This window comes from Somniosus microcephalus, chromosome 4, assembly GCF_052327205.1.
Source record: "Somniosus microcephalus isolate GS21.2 chromosome 4, FLI_Smic_1.0, whole genome shotgun sequence".
Classification (NCBI taxonomy): domain Eukaryota; kingdom Metazoa; phylum Chordata; class Chondrichthyes; order Squaliformes; family Somniosidae; genus Somniosus; species Somniosus microcephalus.
This window is the reverse complement of record NC_140990.1, coordinates 55,815,289-55,841,280: the sequence shown is the minus strand read 5'-3', so window position 1 is coordinate 55,841,280 and position 25,992 is coordinate 55,815,289. Positions and strand designations below refer to the sequence as shown.

The following is a 25,992-nucleotide window of genomic DNA, read 5'->3' as shown; positions in this document are numbered from 1 at the left end:
AAAGCATAATAAGGTGCCATGCTGACCAGATCATAGAGTCATCCGAAAAAGGACAACCTACACCACAACTCTATATGCCTAGTGATGAAGCAGAGATACCCATAGTATCTACCTCCGATCCGGTGATACTGGAACCAGATGAACCCGACACTGGCATTGAAGCCGAATCGACCTTGCCAAAAGAACCTACTACACCACCGAGGCGTTATCCAGACCTAGTCAGGAAGCCTCCAGAGAGACTGAATTTGTAATTGATTAACTTCAGCAAATGTGTATACAGGTAGACTACCGTTTATCCAAACTTCCGAAAACCGAAACCCTCTAAAAACCGAAGGTTTTTTCGGTCAGCGTAAGTCGTGCGCATGACATGACCAGAGTGGCGCACGACTTACGCTGAGCAGAGGGTCAGCGTAAGTCATGCGCACGACCCCCCACGGACCCCCCCGCCGACCCCCCCGCGGACTCCGACCCCCGCCGACCCCCCCGTGGACCCCCCCCGCGGACCCCCGCCGACCCCGACCCCCGCCAACCCCCCCGCGGACCCCCGCTGACCCCGACCCCCGCCGACTTACGCTGAGCAGAGGGTCAGCGTAAGTCGTGCGCACGACCCCCCACTGACCCCCCCGCGGAACCACCTGACTCTCTTCCAAAGGCTCGAAAGCAACGAGAGCTCTGAGCCCGCGGCGGTGCCGGCCCCTGTTCCGACCGAGCACGACAACCTGTTGGTGGAAATGCGGAACTTCATTGCATTCCAGACTAGCAGCGACAGACAAGCCACGACTGCAGACCCCCCCGCGGACCCCTGCCGACGCTGACCCCGCCGCGGACCCCCGCCGACCCCGACCCCTGCCGACCCCCCCACGGACCCCGACCCCCGCCGACCCCCCCGCCGACCCCCCCGCGGACCCCAGCCGACCCCGACCCCCGCTGACCCCCCCCGCGGACCCCCGCCGACCCACCTTCCGAAATCCGAAATTTTGCGAAAACCGAAACACGGCTGGTCCCGAGGTTTTCGGATAAAGGATAGTCTACCTGTATTATTGTTCTTGTAAAAATGTTATTTAATGATTACTTAAAATGTTATGTACTATTTATCGAAAAGGGGAGGAATTGTAGAGTATGTACCTTTAAGAGGAACTATGTTTTTGAAGCCCCTGTATACTGTAGTACCAGTAGTGACCACTCGGTATATAAGCCTGTGTAGCGTCTTGTGTAGTTAGTTCACCTCCAGAGTTTGTTCGGTAAACACTTGTTAAATCAACTCCTGCATTCCGTGTCTCCATTAACACACGGATCTAACAGGCACCTCTTTCAGTGCAGCGCTCCCTCAGTACAGCATTGGAGTGTCGGCCTAGATTGTGTTCTCAAGTCTCTGGAGGTGGGCTTGATCCCACAACCTCCTGACTGGTGGCATAGTGGTTAGCACTGTTGCCTCACAGTGCCAGGCACCCGGGTTCAAATCCGGCCTCGGGCGACTGTCTGTGTGGAGTTTGCACATTCTCCCTGTGTCTGCATGGGTTTCCTCCGGGTGCTCCGGTTTCCTCCCACAGTCCAAGGATGTGCGGGTTAGGTTGATTTGGCTATGATAAATTGACCCTTAGTGTTAGGGAATTAAATACGTGGGGTTACGGGGATAGGGTGGGATATGTGTCGGTGCAGGCTCGATGGGCCGAAATGGCCTCTATCTGCACTGTGGGGATTCTGTGATTCTGTGACTCAGAGACAAGAGAGAGAGAGTGAGAGAGAGAGAGAATGCTCCAACTAACACCCGATCATTACTCTGGACTATTTCAGTTTTCAAACGGTCAGTTACTCTCATGGACAAGTCCCAGCTCCCCATATCATCCACGGTGCCTCCCCTAGTCTTGGTATCCAGGGGAGGTATCGGTAACACACCCCGGGAGTGTTTGATGGGACAGTGCAGAGGGAGCTTTACTCTGTATCTAACCCGTGCTGTACCTGCCCTGCGAGTGTTTGATGGGACAGTGTAGAGGGAGCTTTACTCTCTATCTAACCCGTGCTGTACCTGCCCTGGGAGTGTTTGATGGAACAGTGTAAAGGGAGCTTTACTCTTTATCTAACCCGTGCTGAACTTGCCCTGGGAGTGTTTGATGGGATACTGGAGAGGGAGCTTTACTCTGTATCTAACCTGTGCTGCACCTGCCCTGGGAGTGTTTGACGGGACAGTGTAGAGGGAGCTTTACTCTGTATCTAACCCGTGCTGTACCTGCCCTGGGAGTGTTTGATGAGACAGTGTAGAGGGAGCTTTACTCTGTATCTAACCCATGCTGTACTTGCCCTGGGAGTGTTTGAAGGAACAGTGTAGAGGGAGCTTTACTCTGTACCTAACCCATGCTGTACCTGCCCTGGGAGTGTTTGATGGGACAGTGTAGAGGTAGCTTTACTCTGTATCTAACCCGTGCTGTACCTGTCCTGGGAGTGTTTGATGGGACAGTGTAGAGGGAGCTTTACTCTGTATCTAACCCGTGATGTACCTGCCCTGGGAGTGTTTGATGGGACAGTGTAGAGGGAGCTTTACTCTGTATCTAACCCGTGCTGTACCTGCCCTGAGAGTGTTTGATGGGACAATGTAGAGGGAGCTTTACTCTGTATCTAACCCGTGCTGTACCTGCCCTGGGAGTGTTTGATGGGACAGTGTAGAGGGAGTTTTACACTGTATCTAACCCGTGCTGTACCTGCCCTGGGAGCGATTGATGGGACAGTGTAGAGGGAGCTTTACTCTGTATCTAACCCATGCTGTACCTGCCCTGGGAGTGTTTGATGGGACAGTGTAGAGGGAGTTTTACTCTGTATCTAACCTATGCTGTACCTGCCCTGGGAGCGATTGATGGGGCAGTGTAGAGGGAGCTTTACTCTGTATCTAACCTGTGCTGTATCTGTCCTGGGAGTGTTTGATGGGGCAGTGTAGAGGGAGCTTTACTCTGTATGTAACCCGTGCTGTACCTGCTCTGGGAGTGTTTGAAGGGACAGTGTAGAGGGAGTTTTACTCTGTATCAAACCCGTGCTGTACCTGCCCTGGGAGTGTTTGATGGGACAGTGTAGATCAGGGGTTCTCTGAGGCCTCTCCTGTGTTATAAAAATTCCCCGGACCCCCTGTAACACAACACAAGTATTCAATGTCTGTAAACTCTTTGGGACATCCTGAGATCACAGGGCACATGGTGGCATAGTGGTTAGCACTGTTGCCTCACAGCGCCAGAGACCCGGGTTCGAATCCGGCCTCCGGCGACTGTCTGTGTGGAGTTTGCACATTCTCCCCGTGTTTGCGTGCGTTTACTCTGGGTGCTCCGGTTTCCTCCCACAGTCCAAAGATGTGCGGGTTAGGTTGATTGGCTATGATAAATTGACCCTTAGTGTTAGGGGGATTAAATACGTGGGGTTACAGGGATAGGGTGGGATATGTGTTGGTGTAGGGGTTACGGGGATCGGGTGGGATATGTGTCGGTGCAGGCTCGATGGGCTGAAATGGCCTCTATCTGCACTGTGGGGTTTCTGTGATTCTGTGATTTTCCGTGAAGCCTCTCTATAAATGCAAGTCTTTCCATTTCAAATCACTGTACTTTATTTTTTGAAATAAATAGTTATTTGACGATTAAGTGCGGTAATAGTATGTTTTAAACTCCCTGCTCCTTGATTCTCCAATACAAGAGGCCCAATGACCTCACAAGCTGCCTTGTGGCCACCTTCCTTCCAGCCCACGTGATCTGCTCACCTCAGCAAAGCCCAGCTCCCAGGCGGGGAGTGCACTGATTGGCCCTTTACCGCCCCACCCACCCCTGCAGCCACCAATCGGAGAGTGAGCAGGGTGCAGGGGGCGGGGCTGGCCTTTGATTGACAGTTTGTGCTCCCGCTCGTGGCGCTTTGAATTTCGCCCCAACAATGGACGGCGGTTGGAGGCGGGACTTGGGCCAAACGGATTGGCTGCTGGCCTTTGATTGACGGTTGACGGGACCAATCCCTGAGGCCGCGGGCTGTCCTGCTCAGTGGCGCCGCCTGCTGTGAGGGCGAGCGGCGGCTGGAGCTGCAGGTCCCGCAAGTTGCGCCTGCGCACTGCTCCTGTTCCAGTGGGAGGTGTTCAACGGGCTGGGCCCCTGGAATTGGGAATGGCCCCACCCTCCAATAAACTCCAGCCTGGATTTGTAGGGGGGAAGGGGGGAGATGGGGGCAACAGGCTGGATGGAGATGATGGAATCCGGATCAACCCAATTGACAGCGAGCGAGGGGCGGCTTCCGCAGCCTTGGCCCCATTGCGCCCCACATCGCTTCCCCCGCGGCTGCTCAATGGGAACTGAGCCGGCGCCCGGTGTGAGGGCTGCTTGTGGGAGAAAGAATGAAAGAGGGAGAGAGTTTCTGGGCCCACCCCTTGAAACCTTCTCACGGACCCCGGTTGAGAACCTCTGATCGACAAGAGGCGCTGCAGCAACTCACCAAGGCTTCTTCGGCAGCACCTCCCAAACCCGCCACCTCCACCACCAAGAGGGACGAGGGCAGCAGGCGCAGGGGAACACCACCACCTCCAAGCTCCCCACCAAGTCACACAATATCCCGACATGGAAATATATCGCCGATCCTTCATCGTCACTGGGTCAAAATCCTGGAACTCCCTCCCTAGCAGCACTGTGGGAGGACCTTCACCACACGGACTGCAGCGGTTCCAGAAGGGGGCTCACCACCACCTTCTCAAGGGCACCAATCTCCTCGTGTCTGATATAAACCAGCCCCACAGTCACTGACACCAATCTCCTCCTGTCTGATATAAACCAGCCCCACAGTCACTGACACCAATCTCCTTCTGTCTGATATAAACCAACCCCAGTCACTGACACCAATCTCCTCCTGTCTGATATAAACCAACTCCACAGTCACTGACACCAATCTCCTCCTGTCTGATATAAACCAACCCCACAGATACTGACACCAATCTCCTCCTGTCTGATATAAACCAACCCCACAGTCACTGACACCAGTCTCCTCCTGTCTGATATAAACCAATCCCACTGGCCCAGAAAGATTAAACTCAGCCCGTTACTTGGATTGGACTTGTCTCCATTCCCATGCCGAGGGGATTGCTGTACCAGACGGGAGGGGCAACATTTGGGGACTCTCAATTCTCCACCAATTCCCATTCCCCTTCTTTCTGGTGGATAATGGAGATGCCACTGTGTGTAATGTGTAAGTCAGTAAGAATTGTCAGTGAGGATTAATCAGCAGTTTCTAATTGGAGATGTTAATCAGTGGAACTTTTCAGACAATAAATTGTAGATTTTGTATCAAAGGTCAATTTAGGGTTAAAGTAAAATTCATAATTTTATTGTCAAATAATTTCTAATGAAAGTCCTGAATTAAGGGGAACGATCACAATGATTCTTAAAGGGACACTGCAGCCCCAACAAGTGAATCAGCTATATATCCAGAATATTAAACTCCAGCCAGTTATAGGGTTATTATCATCAGCAGAAACAAACTACAACTGTCAGAATGAACATGGTTCAGTCCTGGCTGTAATTAACAGCAGCAATAACATCAGAATCCAACCCCTGCAGTTACTTGTGAACTCGCTGGTGTCTCAGCAGGTTGGATGACTGAGTGAATCCCTTCCCACACACGGAGCAGGTGAATGGTCTCTCCCCAGTGTGAGCTCGCTGGTGAATCAGCAGGCCGGATGACTGAGTGAATCCCTTCCCACACACAGAGCAGGTGAACGGTCTCTCCCCGGTGTGAACTCGCTGGTGTGTCCGAAGGCCGGATGAACAAGCGAATCCCTTTCCACACATGGAGCAGGTGAACGGTCTCTCCCCAGTGTGAACTCGTTGGGTGTTTCAGCAGGCTGGATGAACAAATGAATCCCTCTCCACACACGAAGCAGGTGAATGGCCTCTCCCCAGTGTGAAGTCGCTGGTGTGTCAGCAGGTTGGATGATTTAATGAATCCCTTTCCACACATGGAGCAGGTGAACGGTCTCTCCCCAGTGTGAGTGCGCTGGTGTACAATGAGATTGGATGAATACCTGAACCTCTTCCCACAGTGAGAGCAACTGAATGGTTTATCGTCAGTGTGAACTCGCTGGTGTTGAATCAGTTCCTCAGAGCTTTTAAAGCAGTTCGCACAGTCGGAGCATTTAAAAGGTCTCTCGTCAGTGTGAACTCGCTGGTGTCTCAGCAGGTTGGATGACTGAGTGAATCCCTTCCCACACATGGAGCAGGTGAATGGCCTCTCCCCAGTGTGACTGTAGTGATGAGTTTCCAGCTGGGATGGGGAAATTAATCCCTTCCCACACACGGAGCAGGTAAACGGCCTCTCCCCGGTGTGACTGCGTTGATGAGTTTCCAGCTCAAACAGGTAATTGAATCCCTTCCCACAGTCCCCACATTTCCACGGTTTCTCCGTGGTGCGGGTGTCCTTCTGTCTCTCCAGGTTGGACGATCGGTTGAAGCCTCGTCCACACACAGAACACGTGTACGGTTTCTCCTCGCTGTGAATGGTGCGATGTTTTTTCAGGCAGTGAAACTGGTTAAAGCTCTTTCCACAGTCAGTGCACTGGGGCACTCTCACTCGGGTGTGTGGGGCTCGGTGATTTTCCAGTCACACTGATGTTGAGGTGATGTTTGGTTTGAGTTTCCTGTCTGTAAACCCACCCTTTCTAATACCCTGTAAAAGGAGTTTACAAAAGACATCACTGTAAGTAGAGGATAGAAATTCAGAACAGACAATTCTGGTTTCTATGGGACATTCTTTCCTCTCTTTTTCCCCAAAGCTGTAAATCCCCTTCCCACGCACTCTCCCTCCTCCTTGTGCTGAAATCCAAACCCATCGCACCATCTCCAACATTTTTCCTTTCAATTGACTTTTCTTCCACCCCTGAAGGTGTTGAGTCTGATCGGTTCAGTTCTAAACTCATGAGGGACTGGAAGCCAGCACCCTGCGGGGACCGGACTCTGTCATAAAATAATGGCTTCAGAAGAGAAATTGAAGAAACTATTTGATAGAAGGTGTGGTGGTGAAATGTTGGGTGGGTGCTCAGCATCTCACACATTGTGTAAGATTAACATTCCACATGTCTGAACCTTTCATTCCGTCCCCGATTTGGGCATCTCTTGAGCTGGCACTTCTTCCTCCCATTATACCGAGTTGGTGCAACAGGAGAGCCAGGGATCAGGGGGATGTTGGACAGGAAGCACACAGCACGGACATTACACTGCAGGTGGGATAAGTGAGAGTGTTACAGTGAGGGCTTCGGGCACTTTATTAAACACACCCACAGCAGAATCACATTAATCTGATGGGAGATCACTGACACACGAGCAGCCAGTGGTGTGGAGCCTCCTGAGAGTCCGGTCCCTTTACAGCCAGTATTTACAGGAGCTAGGACACAGAGTCTCATTAAAATCACTGATATATTTGTTCACACAAATCAACCCCCAAAAAATGCTGAATGATTTCTCCCAGATGCTCCCTGACCAGTCACCATTTCTCCTCCATTTACAGACGCTCCCTGACCAGTCACCATTTCTCCTCCATTTACAGACGCTCCCTGACCAGTCACCATTTCTCCTCCATTTACAGACGCTCCCTCACCAGTCTCCATTTCTCCTCCATTTACACACGCTCCCTGACCAGTCACCATTTCTCCTCCATTTACAGACGCTCCCTCACCAGTCACCATTTCTCTTCCATTTACAGACCCTCCCTGACCAGACTCCATTTCTCTTCACTTACAGACGCTCCCTGACCAGTCTCCATTTCTCCTCCATTTACAGACTCTCCCTGACCAGTCTCCATTTCTCCTCCATTTACAGACGCTCCCTGACCAGACTCCATTTCGCTTCAGTTACAGACGCTCCCTGATCAGTCTCCATTTCTCCTCCATTTACAGACACTCCCTGACCAGTCTCCATTTCTCCTCCATTTACAGACGCTCCCTGACCAGTCACCATTTCTCCTCGTTAGACGCTCCCTGACCAGTCACCATTTCTCCCCATTTACAGACGCTCCCTGACCAGTCTCCATTTCTCCTCCATTTACAGACGCTCCCTGACCAGTCACCATTTCTCCCCATTTACAGACGCTCCCTGACCAGTCACCATTTCTCCCCCATTTACAGACGCTCCCTGACCAGTCACCATTTCTCCTCCATTTACAGACGCTCCCTGACCAGTCTTCTTTTCTCCTCCATTTACAGACGCTCCCTGACTCACTTCCTGTCTGTCCCGGAGTTTGGCGCTTTGTTGAGATTCGGGCCGGAGTGAAACGGGAACCCGCGGGTGGGGGCGGATAATGTTCACTGCTCTTATAATCGGGCCTGGGGCCGCACTCGGGGCGTCTGAAGCCCGCGTCCCCCCGGGGTTCATTAACCCGCCTCCCTCTGACCTGCTGCAGCCTCGCCACCCGCGCATGCTCAGCTCACACTGCCAAACAATCAGCCTCTCCCGCGCATGCTCAGCTCACACAGCCCAACAATCAGCCTCTCCCGCGCAAGCTCAGTTCACCATCTGTTGTTCCGGTTCAAAGGTGAAGACACGCCCCTATCACACTCCGATTGCTTGGAGGACCCGCCGCCAGCTCGGTCCTCCAGTCCCGCCCCGCTCTTCCTATTGGTCCGGAGCGCTGCTGAGCATGCGCGGAGCTTGGCAGCAGCCGCTGACACATCAGGTGAGAGAGCTCAGGTTATATTATCAACATTTTATTTTCTGTATTTGAGAAACCATTGCTAACTGAAATACTGAGTTGCATGTAATCAAGGAAAGGAAAATCAGTTGAGTTGTTTCTTTGAAGAGACAAATATAACCAAATTAGTAACAATACTGTGGAGGAGGAATTCCTGGAGTGTTTGCGGGATGGTTTCCTGGACCAATATGTCGAGGAACCAACTGGAGATCAGGCCATCTTAGACTGGGTATTATGTAATGAGAAAGGATTAATTAGCAATCTTGTTGCGCGAGGCCCCTTGGGGCGGAGTGATCATAATATGATAGAATCCTTCATTAAGATGGAGAGTGAAGTAGTTGACTCGGAGACGAGGGTCCTGAACTTAAATAAAGGAAACTACAATGGTCTGAGGCACGAGTTGGGTAGGATTGATTGGGGAATGTTACTTAAAGGGTTGACGGTGGATAGGCAATGGCAAACATTCAAAGATCGCATTGATTAACTACAGAATTTGTTCATCCCTGTTTGGCATAAAAATAAATCAAAAATGTGACTCAACCGTGGCTAACAAGAGAAATTAAGGATAGCGTAAGATCCAAGGAGAAGACATATAAATTGGCCAGAAAAAGCAGCAAACCTGAGGATTGGGAGCAGTTTAGGATTCAACAAAGGAGGACAAAGGGATTAATTAAGAAAGGGAAAATAGAGTATGAGAGTAAGCTTGCAGAGAACATAAAAACTGACTGTAAAAGCTTTTATAGATATGTGAAGAGAAAAAGATTGGTGAAGTCAAACTTAGGTGTCTTGCAGTCAGAATCAGGGGAATTTATAATGGGGAACAAAGAAATGGCTGACCAATTAAATACATACTTTGGTTCTGTCTTCACAAAGGAGGACACAAATAACCTCCCAGAGATGTTGGGGAACATAGGATCTAATGAGAGGGAGGAACTGAAATAAATCAGTATTTGTAGGGAAATTGTGTTAGGGAAATTGACGGTATTGAAGGCCGATAAATCCCCAGGCCTGATAATCTACATCTTAAGGAAGTGGCCCTAGAAATAGTAGATGCATTGCTGATCATCTTCCAAAATTCGATAGACTCTGGAACAGTTCCCAAGGATTGGAGGGTAGCTAATGTTACCCCACTATTCAAAAAAGGTGGTAGAGTGAAAACGGGGAATTACAGACTGGTAAGCCTGACATCGGTAGTGGGGAAAATGCTAGAGTCCATTACAAAAGATGTAATAGCAGAGCACTTGGAAAACAGTGACAGGATCGGACAAAGTCAACATGGATTTACAAAAGGTAAATCGTGCTTGACTAATCTACTGGAATTTTTTGAGGATGTAACTGGTAGAATAGATAAGGGAGACCCAGTGGATGTGGTGTATTTGGACTTTCAGAAGGCTTTCGATAAGGTCCCGCATAAGAGATTAGCGTGTAAAGTTAAGGCACATGGGATTGGGGCAAGATACTGACTTGGATAAAGAACTGATTGGCAGACAGGAAGCAAAGAATTGGAATAAACAGGTCTTTTTCCGAGTGGCAGGCAGTGACTAGTGGGGTACCGCAGGGATCGGTGCTAGGACCCCAGCTATTCACAATATATATTAATGATCTAGACGAGGGAACTAGATGTAATATTTCCAAGTTTGCAGATCACACAAAGCTGGGTGGGCGTGTGTGCTGTGAGGAGGATGCCGAGAAACTCCAGTATAATTTGGATAGGTTGGGTGATTGGGCAGAAGCATGTCAGATGCAGTATAATGTGGATAAATGCGAGGTTATCCACTTTGGTGGCAAAAACAGGAAGGCAGATTATTATCTGAACGGCAATAAATTGGGAAACGGGGAAGTGCAACGAGACCTGGGTGTCCTTGTGCACCAGTCGCTGAAGGTAAGCATGCAGGTGCAGCAGGCAGTTAAGAAGGCAAATGGTATGTTGGCCTTCATAGCGAGAGGATTCGAGTACAGGAACAAGGATGTCTTGCTGCAGTTGTACAGGGCCTTGGTGAGACCACATCTTGAGTATTGTGTGCAGTTTTGGTCGCCTTATCTGAGGAAGGATGTTCTTGCCATGGAGGGAGTGCAGCGAAGATTCACCAGACTGATACCTGGGATGGCAGGAATGACGTATGAGGAGAGATTGGATCGATTGGGTTTGTACTCGCTGGAGTTTATAAGAATGAGAGGGGAACACATTGAAACTTATAAAATTCTAACAGGACTAGACAGACTAGATGCAGGAAGGATGTTCCCGATGGCCGGGGAGTCCAGAACCAGGGGTCACACTCTAAGGATAAGGGTTAGGCCATTTAGGACTGAGATGAGCAGGAATTTCTTCACCCAGAGAGTGGTGAACCTGTGGAATTCTGTACCACAGAAGGCAGTGGAGGCCAATTCATTAAATATATTCAAGAAGGAGTTGGATATATTTCTTAAGGCTAAAGGGATCAAGGGATATGGGGAGAAGGCAGGGACAGGGTACTGAGTTTGGATGATCAGCCATGATCTCATTGAATGGCGGAGCAGCCTCGAGGGGCCGAATGGCCCACTCCTGCTCCGATCTTCTATGTTTCTATGATTGAGCGGTCGCAGCCCGGGGTCTGCTGCAGGGAGCCGGACTGGGCACGTCATCAACTCCAGGGCGAGGATTGAGGTGAGCTCCGACCAATTGAGAGAGTGGGCGGATCTTGGAGGACTGAGGTGGCGACGGGTCCTCCAACCAATCGGGGTGTCCGAGGAGCGGGACCTCCGCCGCCTGGTTCTCCCGCTGCTGAGACCAGTGTCAGGCAGCAGAGGGCGGTCTTCTGAGTTTAGGGCTCAGGCATGTTGGTGGAGCAGAGCAGAGGGAACTTTACTCTGCGCCGGGCTTCAGTCCCTCAGCACTGCCCTGGAGTGTTTGATGCGACAGTGTAGAGGGAGCTTTACTCTGTATCTAACTCGTGCTGTACCTGCCCTGGGAGTGTTTGATGGGACAGTGTAGAGGGAGCTTTACTCTGTATCTAACCCGTGCTGTACCTGCCCTGGGAGTGTTTGATGGGACAGTGTCGAGGGAGCTTTACTCTGTATCTAACTCGTGCTGTACCTGCCCTGGAGTGTTTGATGGGACAGTGTAGAGGGAGCTTTACTCTGTATCTAACCCGTGCTGTACCTGCCCTGGGAGTGTTTGATGGGACAGTGTAGAGGGAGCTTTACTCTGTATCTAATCCATGCTGTACCTGCGCCGGGAATGTTTGATGAGACAGTGTAGAGGGAGCTTTACTCTGTATCTAACCCGTGCTGTACCTGCCCCGGGAGTGTTTCATGGGACAGTGTAAAGGGAGCTTTACTCTGTATTTAACCCGTGCTGCCCCTGCCCTGGGAGTGTTTGATGGGACAGTGTAGAGGGAGCTTTACTCTGTATCTAACCCGTGCTGTACCTGCCCTGGGAGAGTTTGATGGGACAGTGTAGAGGGAGCTTTACTCTGTATCTAACCCGTGCTGCACCTGTCCTGGGAGTGTTTGATGGGGCAGTGTAGAGGGAGTTATACTTTGTATCTAAGCCATGCTGTACCAGCCCTCGGAGTGTTTGAAGGGACAGTTTAGAGGGAGCTTTACTCTGTATCTAACCTGTGCTGTTCTGGCCGTGGGAGTGTTTGATGGGACAGTGTAGAGGGAGCGTTACTCTGTATCTAACCTGTGCTGTACCTGCCCCAGGACTGTTTGATGGGACAGTGTAGAGGGTGCTTTATACTGTATTTAACCCGTACTGTACCTGCCTGGGAGTGTTTGATGGGACAGTGTAGAGGGAGCTTTACGCTGTATCTAACCCATGCTGTACCTGTCCTGGGAGTGTTGATGGGACAGTGTAGAGGGAGCTTTATTCTGTATCTAACCCATGCTATTCTGGCCCTGGGAGTGTTTGATGGGGCAGTGTAGAGGGAGGTTTACTCTATATCTAACCTGTGCTGTAACTGCCCTGGGAGTATTTGATGGGACAGTGTAGTGGGAGCTTTACTCTGTATCTAACCTGTGCTGTACCTGCACTGGGCGTGTTTGATAGGCCAGTGTAGAGGTAGCTTTACTCTCTATCTAACCCGTGCTATTCCAGCCCTGGGACTGTTTGATAGGACAGTGTAGAGGCAGCTTTAATCTGTGTCTAACCCGTGCTGTTCCTTCCCTGGGTGTGTTTGATGCTACAGTGTAGAGGGAGCTTTACTCTGTATCTAACCTGTGCTGTGTCTGCACTGGGTGTGTTTGATGGGACAGTGTAGAGGGAGCTTTACTCTGTATCTAACCTGTGCTGTGTCTGCACTGGGAGTGTTTGATGTGACAGTGTAGAGGGAGCTTTACTCTGTATCTAACCCATGCTGTACCTGCCCTGGGAGTGTTTGATGGGACAGTGTAGAGGGAGCATTACTCTGTATCTAATGCATGCTGTGCCTGCGCCGGGAATGTTTGATGAGACAGTGTAGAGGGAGCGTTACTCTGTATCTATCCCGTGCTGTACCTGCCCCGGGAGTGTTTGATGGGACAGTGTAGAGGGAGCTTTACTCTGTATCTAACTCATGCTGTACTTTCCCTGGGAGTGTTTGATGCGACAGTGTAGAGGGAGCTTTACTCTGTATCTAACTCATGCTGCACTTTCCCTGGGAGTGTTTGATGCGACAGTGTAGAGGGAGCTTTACACTGTATCTAACCCGTGCTGCCCCTGCCCTGGGAGCGTTTGATAGGACAGTGTCGAGGGAGTTTTACTCTGTATCTAACATATGCTGTTCCTGCCCTGGGAGTGTTTGATGCGACAGTGTAGAGGGAGCTTTACTCTGTATCTAGCCTGTGCGGTACCTGTCCTGGGAGTGTTTGATGGGACAGTGTAGAGGGAGCTTTACTCTGTATCTAACCCGTGCTGTACCTGCCATGGGAGTGTTTGATGGGACTGTGTAGAGGGAGCTTTACTCTGTATCTAACCCGTGCTATACCCGCGCTGGGAGTGTTTGATGGGACAGTGTAGAGGGAGCTTTACTCTGTATCTAACCTGTGCTGTACCTGCCCTGGGAGTGTTTGACGGAACAGTGCAGACGGAGCTTTACTCTGTATCTAATCCGTGCTGTTCTGGCCGTGGGAGTGTTTGATGGGACAGTGTAGAGGGAGCGTTACTCTGTATCTAACCTGTGCTGTACCTGCCCCAGGAGTGTTTGATGGGACAGTGTAGAGGGTGCTTTATACTGTATTTACCCCGTGCTGTACCTGCCCTGGGAGTGTTGATCGGACCTGTAGAGGGAGCTTTATTCTCTATCTAACCCGTGCTGTACCTGCCCCGAGAGTGTTCGATGGGACAGTGTAGAGGGAGCTTTACTCTGTATCAAACCCGTGCTGTTCTGGCCCTGGGAGTGTTTGATGGGACAGTGTAGAGGGACGTTTACTCTGTGATGCGCTATCAACAACACCAAAGACTATGAGATGGACTTATATGAAGTAGTCTTTTATTGACTAAGTACTGGAGCATGCCTCTGCTAGTGAATCCATCCTAAGAGCTCCCGGTGGAAGGGTGGTGAGTCACCTTTATACCCGGTCTTAGGGGTGGCACCAGGGGTGGAGACATGCCCGGACTTGTACAGAGTTAACAGTGGTTTACCACACAGACATGTACAGGGTTAACAGTGGTTTACCACATTCACCCCTCGTTTAAAAAAGAGTCCGGCGGGGTGAAGTGTTTCAAAAGTTCGTATACGAAAGTCTCTCCGGGGGTCTTGTCTGCCGTAATGATCTTCGTGGTGCCGGTTGCGGCGGTTCTTTGCCAGCGGCCGCTTCTCGCGTGGGACGGAGCACTGGTGTGTCGTCCTCTCGGGGTAGGGATGGCACCGGCATGTCATCAGTTCGTGGTAGACACCCCGGTGGTGCGTCGTGGGTTGTGTTGGTGGGTGGAGGTAGTGGATGGTGATCGATGGTGTTTCGGGTGGCACCTGAGGGTGCGAGGTCTCGAATTGAGACTGTGTCCTCCCGCCCGTCAGGATACGCCACGTAGGCGTACTGTGGGTTGGCGTGGAGGAGGTGAACCTTTTCGACCAGGGGGTCCGTCTTATGGCTCCTCGCGTGTTTCCTGAGCAGGACGGGTCCCGGAGACGTCAGCCATGGCGGTAGTGATGTCCCCGAGGTGGATTTCCTGGGGAAGACGAACATCTTCTCGTGAGGGGTGGCGTTTGTGGCAGTACAGAGCAGTGATCGTATGGAGTGGAACGCATCGGGGAGGACATCTTGCTAGCGTGAGATTGGGAGGCCCTTGGATTTTAGGGTGAGCATGGCAGTCTTCCACACCGTTGCGTTCTCCCTCTCTACCTGTCCGTTACCCCGGGGGTTGTAGCTGGTAGTCCTGCTGATGGCTATGCCCTTCTCGAGCAGGTACTGGCGCAGCTCGTCGCTCATGAACGACGAGCCCCTGTCGCTGTGGATGTAATTGGGGAAGCCAAATATGGCGAACAGGTCGTTGAGGCACCTGATGACTGTGGCGCTGGTCATGTCCGGGCAGGGGATGGCGAAGGGGAAACGGGAGTACTCATCAATAATATTGAGGAAGTATGTGTTGCGGTCAGAGGAGGGAAGGGGCCCCTTGAAATCGACGCTGAGACGTTCGAAGGGGCGGGTGGCTTTAATCAGGTGTGCCCTGTCTGGCCTATAAAAATGCGGTTTGCATTCGGCGCAGACCTGGCAGTTCCTGGTCATGGTCCTGACCTCCTCGATGGAGTAAGGCAGGTTGCGAGCTTTAATAAAGTGGAAGAACCTGGTGACCCCCGGGTGGCAGAGATCATTGTGGAGGGTCCGTAGCCTATCGACTTGTGCGTTGGCACATGTCCCACGGGATAGGGCGTCTGGGGCTCATTAAGTTTCCCGGGCCGGTATAAGATATCGTAGTTGTAGGTGGATAACTCGATCCTCCACCGCAATATCTTATCATTTTTGATTTTCCCCCTTTGTCTGTTGTTAAACATAAATGCTACTGACCATTGGTCAGTGAGCGGGGTGAAACGTTTACCGGCCAGGTAATGCCTCCAGTGCCGTACAGCCTCCACTATCGCCTGGGCCTCCTTCTCGACTGAGGAGTGTCGAATTTCGGGGCCCTGGAGGGTCCGTGAAAAGAAGGCCACGGGTCTCCCTGCCTGGTTAAGGGTTGCGGCTAGGGCGAAGTCGGATGCATCGCTCTCCACTTGGAAAGGGATGGACTCATCCACTGCGTGCATTGTGGCCTTCGCAATGTCCTCTTTTATGAGGGTGAAGGCCGCATGGGCCTCTGCCGTCAGGGGGAAGGAGGTTGACTTGATGAGGGGCCGGGCTTTGTCCGCATAGTTGGGCACCCACTGGGCGTAGTAAGAGAAGAACCCTAGGCATCTCTTCAGGGCTTTTAGGCAGTGGGGGGGGGGGGTAGTTCCAGGAGGGGGCGCATTCGGTCGGGGTCGGGGCCGATGACTCCGTTTTCCACCACGCAGCCAAGAATAGCGAGGCGCGCGGTGCGGAACATACATTTTTCTCTGTTGTATGTCAGATTCAGCCGTTGGGCCGTACGGAGGAATTTTTCTAGGTTGGCGTCGTGGTCCTGCAGGTCATGGCCGCAGATGGTGACGTTGTCTAGATAGGGGAAGGTGGCCTGCAGCGCGTTCTGGTCAACCATCCTATCCATCTCCCTTTGGAAGACCGAGACCCCGTTGGTGACGCCGAAGGGGACTCGGAGGAAGTGGTAGAGGCGACCGTCAGCCTCGAAGGCCGTGTACTGGCGGTCCTCAGGCCTGATGGGGAGCTGGTGGTATGCCGACTTCAGATCAATCGTCGAGAATACCCAATATTGTGCTATCTGGTTGACCATGTCAGATATGCGGGGAAGTGGGTATGCGTCTAATTGTGTGTATCGATTGATCGTCTGGCTGTAATCAATAACCAGGCGCTGTTTTTCGCCGGTCTTTACTACCACCACTTAGGCTCGTCATGGGCTGGTGCTGCCCTCGATAATCCCTTCCCTCAGGAGTCTTTCTACTTCTGATTTAATAATGCTCCTATCCCCGGCACTGTACCGCCTGCTTTTAGTAGCAATTGGCTTGCAGTCTTTGGCGAGGTTAGCGAACAACGGGGGGGGTTTGACCTTCAGGGTGGACAGGCTGCATACTTTGCGCGGCGCCGTGTTTAAATTCTGCCGGCTGCAGACTGTAAGTGGGGGCAGGGGCCCGCCATATGCCATCGTGACGCTCTCCAGATGGCACTGGAAGTCTAATCCTAGCAGTACGGGAGCGCAGAGCTGTGGCAGGACGAGGAATTTAAACTCTCTGTACTCCACGCCGTTTACTGTCAGAGTCGCTACACAGTAGCCGCCGACGTCCGCCGTATGGGACTTTGAGGCCATAAAGACCTGGTGGCGTGTGTGCATAATCGATAGGGAGTAGCGTCGCACCGTGTCGGGGTGGATGAAGCTCTCCGTGCTTCCGCAGTCGAAAAGGCAATTTGTGGCATGGCCATTTACCTTTACGTTCATCATGGACCTGGCTAGTTGATGGAGCCTAGATTGGTCCAGGGCGATGGAGGCCATCGTCGAGGTCGGTGGGTCGCTGTAGTATTCGCCCGCGCCAGGGGCCTGGTCCCGGAATGGTGTCCAAGATGGCGGCTCCCCCTCGGCTGGTGGTGCCCAAAATGGCGGCCCGCGCGGCTCACACGTGGTTGGTGGGGTCCAAAATGGCGGCCTGTACGGTTCACACACGGCGCTGCTGGAATTGGGGGTCGATTTCACCCTGCACACTCTCACGTAGTGGCCTTTCTTGCCGCATTTGGAGCAGGTCGCGTCCTTTGCTGGGCATTGCTGTCTGGGGTGCTTGGCCTGGCTGCAGAAGTAGCATTTCTGGCCTCTGGTCATTGCAGCTGTAGTTGGGCTGCTGGAGGCTTGTGGCCTTACCGGGTCCCAAGATGGCTGCTCCCGTGGCATCCACGTGGCCATCCGGTCAGGGGGGTAGGCGTCCATGTTCTGGAGGGCCACGTCTAGCGAGTTAGCGAGGGCCACCGTCTTCTGCAGGTCGAGCCCCCTCTGTTGCAGCAGCCTCTGTCAAGTATAGTTGGACCTGATGCCGGCTACGTAGGCGTCTCGGATCAGGTCTTCCGCGCATTCCTTGGCCGTCACCGCTTTGCAATTACAGTCCCGGCCGAGGACTCTCAGTGCCAGTAAATATTCGGCGCCCAATTCCCCGGGGCGCTGTTTTCGGGTAGCCAGGAGGTGTCTGGCGTAGACCTCGTTAACAGGCCTCACGTATTGTTCCTTTAGCGTCGCGATGGCGGCCGCGTAAGTAGTGGCGTCTCGGATGATCGAGTAGACTCGGTGGCTCACCCGTGAGTTCAAGACAAGCCATTTCGCGTCATCTGTAGTGACGGTAGTGCTGGAGGCCTCCAGGAAGGCTTCAAAACAGCTCAGCCAGTGTTCAAAGTTATTGGCTGCATCTGCTGCTTGAGGATCCAGGTCTAAACGTTCCGGCTTCAAGATTTGCTCCATGTCGAAAATTAGTCAATAAAATTGATGCGCTATCAACAACACCAAAGACTACGAGATGGACTTATATGAAGTAGGCTTTTATTGACTAAGAACTGGAGCATGCCTCTGCTAGTGAATCCATCCTAAGAGCTCCCGGGGGAAGGGTGGTGAGTCACCTTTATACCCGGGCTTAGGGGTGGAGCCAGGGGTGGAGACATGCCCGGACTTGTACAGAGTTAACAGTGGTTTACCACACAGACATGTACAGGGTTAACAGTGGTTTACCACATGGGACAGTGTAGAGGGAGCATTACTCTGTATCTAACCTGTGCTGTACCTGCCCCAGGAGTGTTTGATGGGACAGTGTAGAGGGTGCTTTATACTGTATTTAACCCGTGCTGTACCTGCCCCGGGAGTGTTGATGGGACCTGTAGAGGGAGCTTTATTCTCTATCTAACCCGTGCTGCACCTGCCCCGAGAGTGTTTGATGGGACAGTGTAGAGGGAGGTTTACTCTGTATCTAACCCGTGCTGTACCTGCCCTGTGAGTGTTTGATGGGACAGTGTAGAGGGAGCTTTACTCTGTATCTAACCCGTGCTGTACCTGTCCTGGGAGTGTTTGATGGGACAGTGTAGAGGGAGTTTTACTCTGTATCTAACCCGTGCTATTCCAGCCCTGGGAGTGTTTGATGCGACAGTGTAGAGGGAGGTTTACTCTGTATCTAGCCTGTGCTGTACCTGTCCTGGGAGTGTTTGATGCGACAGTGTCGAGGGAGCTTTAACTCATGCTGTACCTTCCCTGGGAGTGTTTGATGCGACAGTGTAGAGGGAGCTTTACTCTGTATCTAACCTGTGCTGTACCTGACCTGGGAGTGTTTGATGGGACGGTGTAGAGGGAGCTTTACTCTGTATCAAACCCTTGCTGTTCCTGCCCTGGGAGTGTATGATGGAACTGTGTAGCGGGAGCTTTAGTCTGTATCTAATCCGTGCTGTACCTGCCCTGTGAGTGTTTGATGGGACATTGTAGATGGTGCTTTACTCTGTATCTAACCTGTGCTGTACCTGCCCTGGGAGTGTTTGATGGGACAGTGTAGAGGGAGCTTTACTCTGTATCTAACCCATGTTGTTCCTGCCTTGGTAGTGTTTGATGGGACAGTGTAGAGGGAGCTTTACTCTGTATCTAACCCATGTTGATCCTGCCTTGGTAGTGTTTGATGGGACAGTGTAGAGGGAGCTTTACTCTGTATCTAACCAATGCTGTACCTGCCCTGGGAGTGTTTGATGGGACAGTGTAGAGGGAGCTTTACTCTGTATCTAACCTGTGCTGTTCCTTCCCTGGGAGTGTTTGATGCGACAGTGTAGAGGGAGCATTACTCTGTATCTAATGCATGCTGTGCCTGCGCCGGGAATGTTTGATGAGACAGTGTAGAGGGAGCGTTACTCTGTATCTATCCCGTGCTGTACCTGCCCCGGGAGTGTTTGATGGGACAGTGTAGAGGGAGCTTTACTCTATCTAACTCATGCTGTACTTTCCCTGGGAGTGTTTGATGGGACAGTGTAGAGGGAGCTTTACTCTGTATCTAACCCGTGCTGTACCTGCCCTGGGAGTGTTTGATGCGACAGTGTAGAGGGAGCTTTACTCTGTATCTAGCCTGTGCGGTACCTGTCCTGGGAGTGTTTGATGGGACAGTGTAGAGGGAGTTTTACTTTGTATCTAATCCATGCTGTACCTGCCCTGGGAGTGTTTGATGGGACTGTGTAGAGGGAGCTTTACTCTGTATCTAATCCGTGCAATTCTGGCCGTGGGAGTGTTTGATGAGACAGTGTAGAGGGAGCTTTACTCTGCATCTAACCCATGCTGTACCTGCCCCGGGAGTGTTGATGGGACCTGTAGAGGGAGCTTTACTCTGTATCAAACCCGTGCTATTCTGGCCCTGGGAGTGTTTGATGGGACAGTGTAGAGGGACGTTTACTCTGTATCTAACCTGTGCTGTAGCTGCCCTGGGAGTATTTGATGGGACAGTGTTGAGGGAGCTTTACTCTGTATCTAACCTGTGCTGCCCCTGCGCTGGGAGTGTTTGATGGGACAGTGTAGAGGGAGTGTTACTCTGTATCTAACCCGTGCTGTACCTCCCTGGGACTGTTTGATGGGACAGTATGAGGGAGCTTTACTCCGTATCTAACCTGTGCTGTTCCTTCCCTGGGAGTGTTTGATGCGACAGTGTAGAGGGAGCTTTACTCTGTACCTAACCAATGCTGTACCTTGCCTGGGAGTGTTTGATGGGACAGTGTAGAGGAAGCTTTACTCTGTATCTAACCCGAGCTGTACCTGCCCTGGGAGTGTTTGACGGACAGTGTAGAGGGAGCTTTACTCTGTATCTAACCCGTGCTGTACCTGCCCTGGGAGTGTTTGATGGGACAGTGTAGAGGGAGGTTTTCTCTGTATCTAACCCGTGCTGTACCTGCCCTGGGAGTGTTTGATGGGACAGTGTAGAGGGAGCTTTACTCTGTATTTAACCCATGCTGTACCTGCCCTGGGAGTGTTTGATGGGACTGTGCAGAGGGAGCTTGACTCTGTATCAAACCCTTGCTCTCCCTGCCCTGGGAGTGTTTGATGGGACAGTGTAGAGGGAGCTTTACTCTGTATCTAACCCGTGCTGTAGCTGCCCTGGGAGTGTTTGATGGGACAGTATAGAGGGTGCTTTATACTGTATCTAGCCCGTGCTGTACCTGCCCTGGAGTGTTTGATGGGACAGTGTTGAGGGAGATTTACTCTGTATCTAACCTGTGCTGTACCTGACCTGGGAGTGTTTGATGGGACGGTGTAGAGGGAGCTTTACTCTGTATCAAACCCTTGCTGTTCCTGCCCTGGGAGTGTATGATGGAACTGTGTAGCGGGAGCTTTAGTCTGTATCTAATCCGTGCTGTACCTGCCCTGTGAGTGTTTGATGGGACATTGTAGATGGTGCTTTACTCTGTATCTAACCTGTGCTGTACCTGCCCTGGGAGTGTTTGATGGGACAGTGTAGAGGGAGCTTTACTCTGTATCTAACCCATGTTGTTCCTGCCTTGGTAGTGTTTGATGGGACAGTGTAGAGGGAGCTTTACTCTGTATCTAACCCATGTTGATCCTGCCTTGGTAGTGTTTGATGGGACAGTGTAGAGGGAGCTTTACTCTGTATCTAACCAATGCTGTACCTGCCCTGGGAGTGTTTGATGGGACAGTGTAGAGGTAGCTTTACTCTGTATCTAACCTGTGCTGTTCCTTCCCTGGGAGTGTTTGATGCGACAGTGTAGAGGGAGCATTACTCTGTATCTAACCCGTGCTGTACCTGCCCTGGGAGTGTTTGATGCGACAGTGTAGAGGGAGCGTTACTCTGTATCTATCCCATGCTGTACCTGCCCCGGGAGTGTTTGATGGGACAGTGTAGAGGGAGCTTTACTCTATCTAACTCATGCTGTACTTTCCCTGGGAGTGTTTGATGGGACAGTGTAGAGGGAGCTTTACTCTGTATCTAACCCGTGCTGTACCTGCCCTGGGAGTGTTTGATGCGACAGTGTAGAGGGAGCTTTACTCTGTATCTAGCCTGTGCGGTAACTGTCCTGGGAGTGTTTGATGGGACAGTGTAGAGGGAGTTTTACTTTGTATCTAATCCATGCTGTACCTGCCCTGGGAGTGTTTGATGGGACTGTGTAGAGGGAGCTTTACTCTGTATCTAACCCGTGCTGTACCCGCGCTGGGAGTGTTTGATGGGACAGTGTAGATGGAGCTTTACTCTGTATCTAATCCGTGCAATTCTGGCCGTGGGAGTGTTTGATGAGACAGTGTAGAGGGAGCTTTACTCTGCATCTAACCCATGCTGTACCTGCCCCGGGAGTGTTGATGGGACCTGTAGAGGGAGCTTTACTCTGTATCAAACCCGTGCTATTCTGGCCCTGGGAGTGTTTGATGGGACAGTGTAGAGGGACGTTTACTCTGTATCTAACCTGTGCTGTAGCTGCCCTGGGAGTATTTGATGGGACAGTGTAGAGGGAGCTTTACTCTGTATCTAACCTGTGCTGCCCCTGCGCTGGGAGTGTTTGATGGGACAGTGTAGAGGGAGTGTTACTCTGTATCTAACCCGTGCTGTACCTCCCTGGGACTGTTTGATGGGACAGTATGAGGGAGCTTTACTCTGTATCTAACCTGTGCTGTTCCTTCCCTGGGAGTGTTTGATGCGACAGTGTAGAGGGAGCTTTACTCTGTATCTAACCAATGCTGTACCTTGCCTGGGAGTGTTTGATGGGACAGTGTAGAGGAAGCTTTACTCTGTATCTAACCCGTGCTGTACCTGCCCTGGGAGTGTTTGATGGGACAGTGTAGAGGGAGGTTTTCTCTGTATCTAACCCGTGCTGTACCTGCCCTGGGAGTGTTTGATGGGACAGTGTAGAGGGAGCTTTACTCTGTATTTAACCCATGCTGTACCTGCCCTGGGAGTGTTTGATGGGACTGTGTAGAGGGAGCTTGACTCTGTATCAAACCCTTGCTCTCCCTGCCCTGGGAGTGTTTGATGGGACAGTGTAGAGGGAGCTTTACACTGTATCTAGCCCGTGCTGTACCTGCCCTGGAGTGTTTGATGGGACAGTGTTGAGGGAGATTTACTCTGTATCTAACCCGTGCTGTACCTGCCTTGGAACGTTTGATGGGACAGTGTAGGGGGAGCTTTACTCTGTATCTAACCCGTAATGTACCTGCCCTGGGAGTGTTTGATGGGATCTGGAAGAATGAGAGGTGGACACCTACAGACGCTGAAAGACGCCCTCGTAAGAACGAGATATGACGCTCGACTCGTCGATCGACAGTTCCGACGGGCCACAGCGAAAAATCGCATAGACCTCCTCAGAAGACAAACACGGGACGCAACCAACAGAGTACCCTTCGTCGTCCAGTACTTCCCCGAAGCGGAGAAACTACGCCATTTTCTTCGCAGCCTTCAACATGTCATCGATGACGATGAACACCTCGCTAAGGCCATCCCCACGCCTCCACTACTCGCCTCCAAACAGCCGCCTAACCTCAAACAGACCATCGTTCGCAGCAAATTACCAGCTTTCAGGAGAACAGCGAGCACGACACCACACAACCCTGCCACAGCAACCTCTGCAAGACATGCCAGATCATCAACACAGATACCATCATCACACGTGAGGACACCACCCACCAGGTACATGGTACACACTCATGTGACTCGGCCAATGTTGTCTACCTCATACGTTGCAGGAAAGGATACCCCGGAGCATGGTACATCGGCGAGACCATGCAGACACTGTGACAACGGATGAACGGAAACCGCACAACAATCGCCAGGCAGGAGTGTTCCCTCCCAGTCGGGGAACACTTCAGCAGTCAAGGACATTCAGCCTCTGATCTTCGGGTAAGCATTCTCCAAGGGGCAGTGAAGCTGATTTTCAGGCTCCAGCTGCTGCACAGGTGCCGGCCCGCACTGCGCATGCTCAGGACACCACCCCTCCGCCCCAGCCATTGATCTCTGTACCGTGCCTGCGCGCTGGCGGCCTGTGCCGGGCTCCGCAGCGGGCGCTGATTCTCGGCCGAGGCCTGGGCGGAGCACTGCGCATGCTCGGCAAGAACCGCTCGGGACAATGAGTCGCTACCGCGCCTGCGCGGGGGCCTCGCCTGGATCATTCTGGGGAAGGTCCGGGTAACCACCTGACAGCCCGGATGGCCGGCGGAGAGTGAGCTTTATCAGGTTTGTTTATATATCGTGGAGAGAAGTGCGGGCAGGGAGATAAAAATAAAGAAAATACAAACCGGAGCTCCCTCCCGGCACCGAGCGAGGCAGATTAGCATGTAAAGATGCAGGAAGGATGTTCCCGATGGTCGGGGAGTCCAGAACCAGGGGTCACTGTCTAAGGATAAGGGGTAAGCCAGTTAGGACAGAGATGAGGAGGAATTTCTTCACCCAGAGAGTGGTGAACCTGTGGAATTCTCTACCACAGAAGGCAGTTGAGGCCAGTTCATTAAATATATTCAAGAAGGAGTTAGATAGATTTCTTAAGGCTAAAGGGATCCAGGGATATGGGGAGAAGGCAGGAACAGGGTACTGAGTTTGGATGATCAGCCATGATCTCATTGAATGGCGGAGCAGGCTCGAGGGGCCGAATGGCCACTCCTGCCCCTATCTTCTATGTTTCTATGATTGAGCGGCCGCAGCCCGGCGTCTGCTGCAGGGCGACGACTGACGTGAGCTCCGACCAATAGGGAGATTGGCGGAGCTTGGAGGACTGAGGTGGCGGCGGGTCCTCCAACTGTCTTGTTTTGCACACTTTGTACAAAAATAATAAATTGCAGGACAACGGAGTATTACAGTTTAACTCTTATTATGCATTAGGTCTGTGATCTTACTCATAGCAGTACCAGTGGGGAAAAAGCCTGGCATTAGGACCCCTAGCCTGGGTCTTCAAAACAATAGTAGTCCTTACAGATGCCTGCAGGCCAATGACAACTCAGCATGTGATCACATGTGAATATAATAGGTATTCCTTGCAGATGCCTGCGGGCCAATGATAATTCAGTATGCAAATGTTACATCCCCTTTTAAAGAAAAATGTTATGCATTACTTTTAAACCTTCTACATAATGTTCTCGGTAGCATAAACGTATAAGTAAACTCAGCATTTAACTAGCACTGAAAACATCTCAATGTATCAATAGCGATGCACAGTTTTTTTTAGGGCAGCGATCCGCCTACACCCTTTGACAGTTCACAAGTCAAGGATAACTCTAGGCTTGACCTCTCATCCCAACCTTGTGTGGTATGAAACTGAGCATGCTCCTGAACCGGTCAACAATTCAAGTTCAGGTTTAGGTTCAGGTAAGTATGATGTGTTTTGTGTATTGCTCTGTTCATCACACTCTGTTGAATTGATCCTCTCGTCGGAATGACGGTGTTGTTCCTTGGTGTTCAGGAGGTGCCTGCGATTGCGGCGGTACACCTGTCCTTCTGGGGTGTAGACGTGATACGATCGCTCAGTGTCAGCTGGCTGGATGACGACTGCTGGCTTCCAGTAGTCATGCTCCTGGATTCTGACAGATTCTCCATTGTGCAGCGGCGGCAGTAGTCTAGCTGACCTGTCATAGTATCTCTTTTGGTGTTGTTGTCTCTGTACACGTTTTGCATGCACTTGCTTGCAGCTGACGACCTCTGGCTGCAGCTGCTGGTTGATGCTTGGAAGGATTAAGCGAAGTCTGCGGCTCATCAACAGCTGTGCTGGTGACTTGAAGTTGTCAACCGGAGTGTTGCGGTACTCAAGGAGACTGATGCAGGGGTCTCTTTTGCCCGCTTTAGCTTTGTCCATGAGTGTTTTTGCAATCTGGACAGTTTTTTCCGCAAGGCCATTACTTTGAGGGTAATGTGGGCTTGATGTGACGTGTGAAATCCCAGCCTTGGCAAACGACTCGAACTCTTTTGATTTGTATTGGGGGCCATTGTCTGAGACTAAAGTCTCTACAATGTCATGCCTGGCAAAGGCTGCCTTTAGCTTGTGGATCACAGCTGCAGATGTGGTGCTGTGAAGCTTGTCCAGTTCAAAAAATCTGCTGTAGTAATCAACAGTCACTATGTAGTCCTGGTTGCCGCGACCTGCCAGGGCCTGTCTGGGATACGGTGAGGTATCGTGGGCTCTTTGACATTTGATGGGTGGCATTCTAGACAAATGGAACATTTTCCGACAATGTCCTCAATGTGTTTGCACATTCCGGGCCAAAACATAATGTCGCGTGCTCTTTGTTTGCATTTTCCCATGCCCATATGTCCAGCATGAATTTTTGTCAACATCTCTTCTGAG

General features: G+C 51.6%; 1 pseudogene; it reads right to left on the bottom strand.

Annotated features, from left to right (window-relative positions):
• Nucleotides 1-5,308: 5,308 nt before the first annotated feature.
• LOC147118942 (uncharacterized) lies at nucleotides 5,309-6,603 on the bottom strand (annotated as a pseudogene).
• Between the last annotated feature and the right edge of the window lie 19,389 nt (nucleotides 6,604-25,992).